The sequence below is a fragment of the Musca domestica genome, unplaced genomic scaffold (genome assembly GCF_030504385.1).
Source record: "Musca domestica strain aabys unplaced genomic scaffold, Musca_domestica.polishedcontigs.V.1.1 39, whole genome shotgun sequence".
NCBI lineage: Eukaryota > Metazoa > Arthropoda > Insecta > Diptera > Muscidae > Musca > Musca domestica.
The window spans coordinates 5,242,920-5,256,211 of record NW_026712326.1 but is presented as its reverse complement, the minus strand read 5'-3'; positions in this window follow the sequence as shown (position 1 = coordinate 5,256,211).

Below are 13,292 nucleotides of genomic sequence, written 5' to 3'. Positions count from 1 at the left end.
TCCGGTGGTACAGTTATAGAGGGACCTAAACATACTATTTATACCCTACATCACATGGTGGTAAGGGTATTATATCTTTCTGCATTTATTTGTAACATGGAGAAGGAAGTGAGATAGACCCATAGCTACGTTCGAGTATCTTCATTGAGTCGATTTATGCATGTCAGTCCTTCTGTCCATGTACTCTTGTGAACAAAATTCAGGTCGCATTTATTATCCGATTGAGATGAAATTTTGCAAACAATATTTGTTAGGCCCAAGGACGAACCCTATTGTAATTGGTGATAATCGGATCAGATTTAGATATAGCTCTTATATATTTTCAACCGATAATTTAAGTCCAAATGACCTGTATTTTGGTACATCTCATCGATTTCAGTCAAGAAGCCATAGCTACCATATATGTTTCATCTGATTTAGGTTTTTAAGCCCCTCACATGCGTAATACCGAGATAGGTTCAGATTAGGATATCTTTATCAGATGTCAGTTTTTTTTGTGCACCAAATGGGCAATATCAGTCCAAATGACGTAAATTTTGGCAATTCATCCTATAACTCAGTACTTCACATTTGGTCTAAATCGGTTCAGATATAGCAATATATATGTTTTATCCGATGGGGGTTTAAAAGTCCCTCACAAGCGTAATATGCTTTCCACAACAATGATCTTAGGTACCAGATATCAGATTCAGCTCTGAAATAAATATATAAAATTTTGTCAAGATCGGTTCAGATTTGTATATAGCTGCCATATATATCCTCAACTGATTTCGGGTTAATTGTGCACCAAATAGCCAATTTTAGTCTGGCCTGAAATGGCTTGAATTTTAGCATATCTGACCGAATTTAGTTTAGAAACAAATACATTAATATGGTTCAGATATAGCTATAGCTCCCATATATATGTTTCATCCGATTTGGTTTTCAAGTCCCTCACATTCGTAATATGCATTCGACAACTATGATATTTGGTACCAGATATTTTATAAGGCTTAGAAATACATTTTCCAAATTTTATCGAGAACAGCTAGGATTTGGATATAGCTCCCACAAATATATCCTTAATCCGATATCAGGTTTATTGTGCAAACAGTACACTAACATAGTGTACTGTACCGGCATAGTATAACTAAAAAAATTTAGTGATACTGTACCGGAACACAACGATGATCGTAGTGTTCCGCAGTCGGGGCGCTCGAAATCGTAGTGTACCGGAGTCGTAGAACTAAAAACGTAGTGTTCCGCAATAGGAGCATTAAAAAATCGTAGTGTACCACATTAAAAAAAAATCGAAATCATAAAATTGATTTTAAACACTCAGCCACACTTTGTAAAATATTTGGTTTTTTACACCTGCATTCATTTATTTTTCGGTACCACAAAATAGCAGGTAAATTATTTGCATAATAACCCATTACAGTGCAACCACTAAAATACTCTTTTTCGCGGTAAATTTCAATTTTGAATGGTTAAATACAAATTATTATCACTTCAGATTTGGTCCTTTTTATTCTTTCTACCTATTCCCATATTTTCAACTTTCTTCAATTTCGCAACCAAACTAAACATACATGACAAATAAAATAAATTCAGCTTTTATTATACCCTACACCACAAGGTGGTCAGGGTATTATGTCTTTGTGCATTTGTTTGTAACAGGCAAAAGGAAACGAGATAGACCCATAGTTCCTTTTGATGATCTGCATAGAATCACTTTCTGAGTTGATTTATGCATGTCAGTCTGCCGTCTGTCCGTCCGTCTGTCCATGTATTCTTGTGAACAAAATGCAGGTCGCATTTATTATCCGATTGATATGAAATTTTGCAAACAACATTTGTTTGGCCCAAGGACGAACCCTATTGAAATTGGAGATAATCGGTAAAAATTTAGATATAGCTCCCATATATATCTTCGTCCGATTTGCCTTTTATTGTGCACCAAACGTGTAATATCAGCCCGAATAGTATGGAATTTTGCACATACAACCAAATTAGGCCTGAAAATAAGTATGCCAAATTTTATCGAAATCGGTTCAGATATAGCTATAGCTCCCATATATATTGTTCATCCGATTTGTTATTTTTGTCCTCCGCAGCCGTAATATGCACTCTGTAACAACAATATTTGGGGAAATATATCAAATGCAGCTCAAAAATACCTTTGCTAAATTTTATCGAGATCGGTTCAGATTTGGATATAGCTCCCATATATAAATTCGTCCGATTTACCATTTATTGTGCACCAAACGTCTAATATTTGCCCTAATGGGATGGAATTTGGCACATACGACCGAATTTAGTCTAGAAGGTAGTATGCCAAATTTGGTGAAGATCGGTTCAGATATAGTTATAGCTCCCATATATATTGTTCATCCGATTTATTGTATTTGTTACCCACAGCCGTAATATGCACTCCGTGACAAAGATTTTCAGGGAAATATATCAAATACAGCTCAGAAATATCTTTGTCAAATTTTATCGAGATCGGTTCAGATTTGGATATAGTTCCCATATATATTTTTATCCGATTTCAAATTAATTTCGCACCAATTGGCAATACAAGTCCGAATTTAAAAGATACAAATGCTTCGGCATATTTAGTCCTTTGAATTTTAAATTATAATTATAATTATAGCGTGTATGATTGAATTCTCCCATAAAAACTTTTAATTATTAAGTGTAGCTCAACTAAATTAGCAAAGTGGTGTAGGGTATCATAAAATCGGCCCCGCACGACTTTAGGACTTTCTTTACTGGTTTTTATAATATTGAATTGTATTATTAATTTTTGCGTTATCAAAAACAAAAAACATCTAATTTTTCTCACAAATCGTAAACAACGTATATGTTGTACACTACCGATGCATTATTTTTTAATGTTCCGCCATGTGGTACACTACGATTTTGTAGTGCTCCGACTGCGGAACACTACGATTTCGTAGTGCTCCGACTGTGGTACACTACGTTTTTTAGTGCTCCGACTGCGGTACAGTACGATTATCGTTGTGTTCCGGTACAGTATCACTAAAATATTTTTAGTGGTTGTGCTCCGGTACGGTACATTATCTTAGTGTACCACTCCACCTCGGAACGGTACAGAACACTACGGTACAGTACCATACTGTTTATTTTCGAACGCTAGTTTGTGCAACTCGGCTCTAATATATATTTTTTTAATATAATCCTTCTCTAAGTGATATGATGCACTTTGTAGCAAAATCTAACTGCTCTAAAGCCAAATGTTGATAGGTGTTATGATCTACTTGAAATAAATTCTTTTGTTACAGGAGCTCTACTAAATATGCATATTAGATATCATATAGTCGATCTCTCCCAAAATTTGACTTTTCCTTACTGGTTTTACTTCTATAAAGTTTTCAGATATAATAATACTAATATGAGCCCAATTCGTTGTCCCTTTAAAGTAGGAGGAATCACCACATAAAAACCAACTTAGACGAACATGTTCAAAGAGTCTTAAAGTTATCGCTGATAACGAATATATGTCAGACTCTTTTTGGGTCTTAAATGATTATTTCAAGTTACATTAAGAAAGTTTAGGGTCTAATTTTTTTAAACATTATACTAGACCTTCACCAATATCATGTGAGACTCTGTTATATTAGAATATTAAATTATTAAAACATAATTGTTATAATAATACCTTGCTTCCGGGAATACATTTGTTTCCAGTGTGAAATCTCGATTAAACTTACAAACTAAAATAAGTAAAAAAGGAAAAGAAACATTATTGCTAGCAAATCCCTGTGTGTACCAGGCAAAACTTTTGTATGAAATGAATAGTGAATAGTAGTATGGATGTCAAAATTCGGAGGCATTTCATTAATTTGTATTCGCCCCGCTATAACATCTTTGATTGTCCAATATGCTAGATACATCGCTGTTTTCATGATCACGAACTCGCTGAATAAATTAAAATATCAAGTCACAGACGTACAAATCAACAGGACTAATCTTCGATTCCCCATATATCACCTATTGGAATATCGTTTGTTGTGAGATTCATTGTATTTATCAATATAATGTCTGAGAACTTTCCGCTTAAAAATGTTCATTTCATTAATAATGACAGGGTCTGACTTCGGATAATATTGGTTTTATTCCATAATTTTGCCCAATTTGGCAACACTCTTATCTTACTCCACTCGTATTTACGTCTCTAAAATGTCCTTTAATTTTAAAAATCAAAATATTTACCTGTTTTATTTGATTGTTTTTTTCATTATTTATATGTTTGCCAAAACCCAGATCGCGCCGAATAACCCATTCAAATTGTTTATTTTTTGTGCTACCTTTTACCCGTATTGGGATATAAATTTTCAATATTTCGTTGGCTCACCCATAAATCCATTTAATTTATTATCCCACTCTTTGCGTTTTGCATCATTAAATAAATATTATTACTTAAAGATTAACTTACAAGAAGAAATTTAATAGAAGATTTGGTTTCAAAGGTCAATAGTTAATCCAAAACAATACTTTTGAAGAGGAAGAGAGGATAGACCAAAGAAAACCACTTTTAAGATTTCAATGATGATGTTGGTATCATTTACAACACGACTTGTTGAATTTTATATGTAATTTAAGATAATTTTGGAATCATTAAAATTGGTATAAGATGCTCTTGTACGGTATATATGAAATTAATTAAATGTAAAACCAGTAAAGAAAGTCTCAAAGTCGAGCGGGGCCGACTTTGTGTAGGGTGTAGGGTATCTACACCACTTTGCATATTTAGTAGAGCGTCACATAACAAATATACGTTTTTATGGGGAATTTGTCAGAATTAAATCATGATTATGGTTATAATTTAAAGTCTAAAGGAACTAAAGTATGTTCCTCTGAACATGAAATAACATAACAAAAATAAAATAGACAAATTATTTTGTTTAGCTGAATGCCCAGAACAGCAGCATACAAATTTGAATACAAAGCTTAATTGATCAAGACTAGTTACAATGAAAGTTACAATCTTCTAGACCTTATTAAGACATTTAGGCTTTTCGAAAAAAAATTAAGGTTTACTACCTAACCATATTTTGCTGAAAAGCTTCATATGTTTTTGCTCCCAATAAACAAGTTTAAAAAGCTAATATGTGAAAGTACTACATATTTAACCACGTTAACCACGTAACCATATTTTGCAGAAAAGCTACTTATGTTGCTGTTTCAAATGCACATGTTCTAATAACTAATGTGTGTAAGTATCACATATTTTACAAAAATATTTGAAAACTAGCCCAAAATGTGTACGTCTTTGCAACAGAACTCTAAAAACAGAATTTTTTGTTTTAGTTAGCAAGGAAAGTAACCAAAAATATAAACACATCAAATTCGTTCATTAGCTGTACATTTAATGTGTTTCAATATTTTAGGGTTTGTTTTTTAAGTCTTTTACAGGGGTAAGGAGACGCCGGTTTAAATTATGTTTAATAATTTATAATGTCGAAAGAAGAAAAAATAACTGCGAGAACTAGTTTGAAAACAAACGGGATCCTTGCAGCAGATAATGAAATGTTTTGCATTACTTCGAGCTATTTTTACAGACATTAACTAAATGGTACTGCATTTATAAAATGTATTGCTTTGGTTGAGCAAAATAAAAAATAGCAATATTTTAAATTTTTTCAAACAGTAAAATATTTTTTTATCTTCAAAAAAATTGATACACTACTCAAACTATAAATTAATTTGATGTCAAAAACAATCACTTACTTACTTTCTCCCTATTGCGTCATTCATCCATCGAAAATAAGATAAAACCAGTTATTAAAATAAAATATCAATTTAGTAGTATTTTCTAAAATCATGCACTCCTCCAAACAGGAGATAAGTATTGTTCACCTTTACACCTTGAAATATGTTAACCTCTACTTACCAAAATACTCGTTAACTGTGGAAGAACCACGTGCGTATAATTAACGCCGAGAATGTGAAATAAAACATACGCCACCCTGTTATATCTCTTGAGTATATTATGGCATCGTTGTTATTAGGAATGCTAAGCTGTGCAAATATAGAAAGTATGAAAATTTATTTATTGGTTGATGTTTTAATTATTAACAAGATACTTTCATTACCTCAAACACTTTCCATTTATTTTGAATTAATTGCTAAGGCACGTGCTTACAACAGAAACAGATTTGTAAATGAAGTAATTTAAGAAGAAAATAATTTAGGTTTAACAATTTATGGAATATTTAAGCAGAACAGCGAAAACTAAAGTCTGTCCGATCCGATCATAATTTCCGGTGAAGTTACTGAAGATCTGAAGCGCTTTTAACTGGAATGAACAAATCCATTCCAAATATTAAGGTTCGTTTTCGATTGTTAGGTTATATATAATGTATTAACTATGAAAGTTATTATTGGATATTGTCATTATGACTTTTCACGTTCGAAAAATTCTCATGAGTCTCAAAGGAAAATATTTCTTTAACATCAATAATTCTGACCTTAAACAACATGAAATTGGGGATTAAAAACACTCAAAACATTGTGATTTTTATGGAGAATTAACAGATAATATCGATATTTTTAATGTCAATAATAGACAATTGTGGATGGGAAAATCATATTTTAATACAAGTTCTCCATTATGGAGCGGAGTGTATACAAATATTGTTATACCCTCCACCATAATATGGAGGGTATATTAAGATTATCATTCTGTTTGTAGCTCCTCGAAATATACATTTTAGACACCACAAAGTATATAAAATGTTGATCAGCATAAAATTCTATGTCGATTTAGCGATGTCCGCCCGTCTGTGGAAATCCCTCCAGCTTCCGAACGTATTGAAGATGATTGACAAATTTTTACTCACATGTATATTATGTCTGCAGATATTGAAAATGGGCTATGTAGGTCTACGTTTTGGTATAGCCCTTATATAACCGTACCTTCCGATATTCGATATTTTGATGATTTTAGCTACAATGTTCATCTGAATTGTTTCAAATTTGGCATTTGAAGTTCGAATTGGATCTGGCTAAGGCAGAATGTTGTCTGTACAGGTCCACGTCTTCGTATAGCCCCCATATAACGGTCCTGATATTCGGTATTTTGATGATTTTAGCTACATTATTCACCGATTTTTTTAAGTTTCGCATTTGAATTTTGTAATGGCGTATGACAAAAGTTACCTATGCAGGTTCATGTCGTCGTATAGACCCTAATATAACATCCACATTAGGTATTTTTGAGATTTAAATAGAATTTTTAACGGATTTTATTGTTTTTGAGATTTGCCAAATTCGTTCCAAATGGTGGAGGGTTTTCAAAGTTCGGCCCGGCCAAACTTACACCTTTTTTACTTGTTATTTATTAAATCTTCTTCTCAACCACGGTAAGGATCTAAGTTATATGTTGTTATCATTTTATTAAATTACAATACGAAATTGCTTTTTTCAAAAAAAAAAAAAAAAAAAAGAAGTGTGAAAATTTGATATGGTAAAATAGAATTCGCTAAAAAAAGCAAACATTCTCTTTAAAAAAGTAAGAAAAATATTTAAATCAAAATAAATTCTAAAATTTTATCCTTTTTCTAAAATTTAAATCCTATTAAAAGTATTATCAGATTTAAAAGAAATTTTCTTGCAATTATATGGGAATAAATCTAATAAGAAAATTTTCTTTGCTTTCCGACACCGAGTCTTGAAATTGATTCAGCTTTTCTTTCAAAATTTCAAGAGAATTTCGAGATAAACCACGATTGTCCACCAATAATATTATTGTGTTTAATCCGTAACAACCGTCAGAGTTAATTATATTAGCTCATGGGTATATTTAAAGAGTGAAGTCAAAATTAATTTTTTTTTCTTTCTGCTAGTTGAGCTAATGCATTTATTATTCTGTTAAACCTAATGAAAACATTATGTTGTTAAACATTTTAGAAATTAGCGATTTCTTGCAAATTTCTTCAATTTGTTGTCCATCTGCTTTCAAAGTGTAACAGCCATCTAATTGGATGTTTTCTAATCACCTTTCATTAAGATATTAAATTAAAGTTTTACCCTTCACCAGAGTATGGCATTGCTAAACTACTAGAATTTTGTGAAACAAACTTGCTTTAATATACATTTTCTACCTCGTTAAGTTTCAAAGCTTACACATTATCGTCTACAAAGTTACAGTGGAAAGTTTATAATTATTTTTTTCTATGTTAGGTGGTATGTCATTACAAAACGGAAATTCATGTCTCATGATTCTTTTGAGCAAAATTTTAACAAAATATGTTGGGTTTTCTTGTTATAAAGAAGAAATTTTAACAAATTTTATGTTCAAACAAAATTTTAACAAAATGATTTAAAACTTGTAAAGACTTACCATGAACTTGTTTGCACTTGGCCATGGAAAACATTTAAGTGGTTGTGAAACCAAAAAAAAAAAATGGATGTTACCTATTGACAAAGGTGTTCACGTGAAAATTTAAAGTATATGGCAGAGCTACTTAGTCTTATTACATGCATTGTAGGTAGAACATAAATAAATATTATTAAATGGAGCATATTTTTGTCATTCGCAGAAGTGTTTCAATATAATTTATTGTACATTGTAATGCATATGGTCATTGGTATGGCAACTTTATACCCTACAACACTATGAGTTGCCGGTATTATAAATTTGATTGGGCCAAATATTATGTAAAATCTCGAAATATTGGCCCAAGATATATGATACTATGTATTGATCTTCTTATATCGCCGAGCTGAGTCTATCTAGCTAGTATGTCCTTGTTAAATTGCAATCAAGTTACAGGTCGCAATTATGGCTAATCCTCACAAAATTATCGGAATAGAAGCCTATTGTTGGGAGAGATGATCGCAAAATATTTAGGAAAAAAGTCTTGAATTTGTAGTTGCTCTAGAGGTCACAATTATAGAGCAATCGACCAGAAAATTTCGCATGATTCAAATGGACAAAAAATTTAAAATTTTCCTGATTTTGCAGTCACTCTACAGGTCAAACAAAGCAAAAGACACATAATTTTGCACGACATTAGAGTTTAGACAAGGCCAGGATTTTGAATTACCATTAGATTATATTTAGTGGGTAAATGTGTGAAATTATTTTGAATACTTATCAGCACGCCAATTATATTGAAATCGGTTCAGATTTGGATATAGCTCCCATATATAATTTCGGCCGATTCCACATATTTCATGCACCCAACGCGATATGCATGAAATTCGACAGAAAGACGAAATTTGAACCCAAAAAAAAAATGCCAATTTACATTAAAATCGGTTGAGGTTTGGGTATAGATCCCATATATAAATATTCTTGGCCGATTTCGAATAATTGATGCACCAAGCAAGGTACGTATCTCCAATTTCAATAAAATATTGAAGGTGTGACGGAATTTGGTGTAAAAACAATTATGTGAAATTATATTGGAAACGGTTCAGATTGGGATATGATTTTATTAAGAAGCATTGACCAACAAAGCATTACTATAAAAAAGTTATTTTTTTAATTGTTTGAATTTGTTTTATTATTATTTTTTAAACCAACTAATATTCGTATAAAAAACTTTGAATGCATATAAAATCGAAAGGTGCAGCGAAGCGTCTACTAAAACGCCAAATTATTAAAGAATATTTATTAGCAAAAGTACGAGATGACCAAGTTCACATTGTATTTTTACAAACAAATTTTCAAATATACCAAAATAAGGTCAACAACTTGACTATTGTATTACGTATTTTTCTTATAGTATTAAGTATTTCTAAAGATATCCACTAGCAATTTAATTCTGCAACATTTCAAAGTAAAGAAAGAAGGGTAATCGAAGAACCCCCGTTCAAAAACCATTGACTTCAATAAGCGTTTATTTTTTTTATAAGGTATTAAATTACCCATAATTGAATTGCGGCATAGAAATATTTAAGTCCTTTTTTTGTCATAAAGGAACAGAAAAAAATTAATCTACACTGAAGGAGAATGAAACGAAATTATAAAAGGAATTTATAGCGTAAATAAAATAAAGTAGAGCGTGCTATTACATGAAAGTAAAAGTGATGACAACTTTCTGGTGAAATCAAAAGTCAGAATTCACAATTCAATGCAATTATTTTACACGAGTAAATATTATTGTAAACATAGCTGTCCTTAATTCAAAGATTTCCTATTTGCAAAATCAACATAACAGGCGATGGTGAGCTTAAAGCCATTTTCCTCTAATAGGGAAACCCCATTATCATTGTTTCCTTCCATATTCAACGTAGTTTCAGTACCAAACTATTCATTCATTCCTCGTTGTTTCCAACTCTCCCTAACAGAGAGAAACTCATAAATTTTTAATAGGATAATTTGTAGAATTTGTTCCCACCGCAACTATCACATCTTCCCTTCCCTTAAATAGACAATTCGCTTGTTTTCTTTTTTATTTATTCATTGCTTCTCATATACTTATTTCATGCATTCCTAAGATATGTTCTTGTGGTAAAAGTACTCTGGTTATTGGCCTGTCGGACAACTTTAACATATGTAAAATGTCTTACAAACTTTAATAATTAAATTCCGTTTCAGCATCTTTAAGATGAGAGATACGTGTCTACGTGTTAAGTCCTAAAAAATCTTAATGAAAGCAGTTGGTGATTTAGCCGAATTTATTTATTTTATGTGTGTATGTATATTCATCATCAGGATAAATTTTAAAAGCAAGTCAACATTCCGTCTGTCAGTCTATTGAAGTCAATTGAGTTTCATTCCATTTATTTCAAATTCGGTATCGAAGAAATAACGTATACCACTACTTCCAAGTAAAGATAAGGAAACAGATGTTGCTACTGTATTATGAGATTTGAAAATGTGTTGAGTAAGTATTAGTGTGACATATTTAAGATATTTAGCTTGCCTTAGATGCCATAACTAGCTTTTGTGGTTATTTTACTTCCCTTAGACAAAGTAAATACCAAATAAATCGCTTTTGCATCCTTTGATTAATATTTAGGTTAGGCTATTTGATAATCTTATTTTCCCTTGCTTTTTATCTTTACGAATTGACACCAGTAACCATTCATTTATTACCGGCTTTATATCTTAACACTAACAACAAATCAGATCTGCATCAACATGTTTAACATATTGATGTGATAATCCTCTGTGGGACACAAATCCATTGCATTTCATCAAATCAAATGGCCAAATCCCCTGGAATTAATATATCTATAATTGTTCACAGCATGCCATTTATTTACATAATCTCCCATTTACTATATTTGGCATGTTATAATAAAGAAACACTGATGACAGATGAATGACGTCATTTGCCCAATTGACTAGCAATCCTAAAGATGATAAAGGTGAGAGGTGGCACAAATCCAGTACATAGTTCACATACCTATACTATAAATATACACAATGTCTGCTTGCAAAGATGTTACTGAGTTAATGAAATCTGTTTTCGGAGAAAATATCCTTAACTTGTTGTTTAGCGGTTTTATATGACACATGTGAAGTGAGATAAGATCTATGGTATTGGATAGAAAATGCTAGCATAAACTTAAATGCGAAATTGTCTTGTTAGAAGTTGATCATTATTATCACTTTTGAAAAAAAATGACATTGTGAAAAACAGAGTCCGCCTTGGTTTCAATACGATTTTCAGTCTCTTCGGAGGTCATAGTAATTCAGGTGCAAGTCATTTAGCATGTGTCCAACATTCACTCTAGATCAAATGTTAATACATATCTTGAAGTATGCACAGGTAAAAAAATGGTGTACCTTATTCATATTTCATGATTCGTATGAATATTTAAAATGTTGACCCTTTATGAGTGTGGTACCAGACAGCGACGTTCGATGTTGTAGGTTTTGATAGAGGACCGAAATTTGACATATATTAAGACATGCGAAGTTTCAAGCTAATCGAATAATCTAGGTAATTGAGATACCCGCTTCCTGCCAGACTAATTAAAAATTATATACAAGTTGTTTTCATTTTTTACACATTTGCCTCATTATACCCTACACCACAATGTGGTCAGGGTATTATGTCTTTGTGCATTTGTTTGTAACAGGCAAAAGGAAACGAGATAGACCCATAGTTCCTGTTGATGATCTGAGTCTATTTATGCATGTCCGTCCGTACGTCTGTCCGTCCGTCCGTCTGTGCATGTATTTTTGTAAACAAAGTACAGTTCGCACTTATTGCTCCATCCAGATGAAATTTTGCACAAATCATTTGTTTGGACCAAGGACGAACCCTATTGAAATTGGAGATAATCGGCGAAAATTTAGATATAGCTCCCATATATATCTTCGTCCAATTTGCCTTTTATTGTGCACCAAACGTGTAATATCAGTCCGAATAGTATGGAATTTTGCACGTACGATCAGATTGGACCTGAAAATAAGCATGCCAAATTTGTTCAGATATAGCTATAGCTTCCATATATATTGTTCATCCGATTTGTTATTTTTGTCCTCCGCAGCCGTAACAACAATATTTGGGGAAATATATCAAATACAGCTCAGAAATACCTTTGCTAAATTTGATCGAGATCGGTTCAGATTTGGATATACATATATAGCTCCCATATATAACTTCGTCCGATTTACCTTTTATTGTGCACCATACGTCTATTATTTTTCAAAATGGGATAGAATTTGACACTTACGAACGAATTGAGTCTAGAAGGTAGTATGTAAAATTTGGTGAAGATCGGTTTAGATATAGCTATAGCTCCCATATATACTTTCATCCGATTTGTTATATTTATTACCCACAACCGTGATATGCACTCCGCAACAACGATATTCAGGGAAATATATCAAATACAGCCCAGAAATATCTTTGCCAAATTTTATCGAGATTGGTTCCGATTTGGATAAAGCTCCCTTATATATCTTTATCCGATTTCAAATTAATTGTGCACCAAATGGGCAATACAAGTCCGAATTTAAAAGATACAAATGCTTCGGTATATTTAGTCCTTTGAGCTTTAAATTATAATCATAGCGTGTAAAATATAGCCATAAAAACTTTTAATTGTTATGCGGAGCTCTACTAAATTAGCAAAGTAGTGTAGGGTATCATAAAGTCGGCCCCGCCCGGCTTTAAGACTTTCTTTACTGTTTTTTTTTTTTTTGATTTTCCTTTAAGTCTACCCTCACGTGAACATGCAACGTACATTTGACAAAGAGAAAAACAGGAATATGCTGGATTTAGTCCGCATATGTGAATAGTTTATCTTTGGGCTTTATTAATTGTCATAGCAAATGACAAGCGTACAGGAAACTGAAATATTTTAAAGTTCAACTG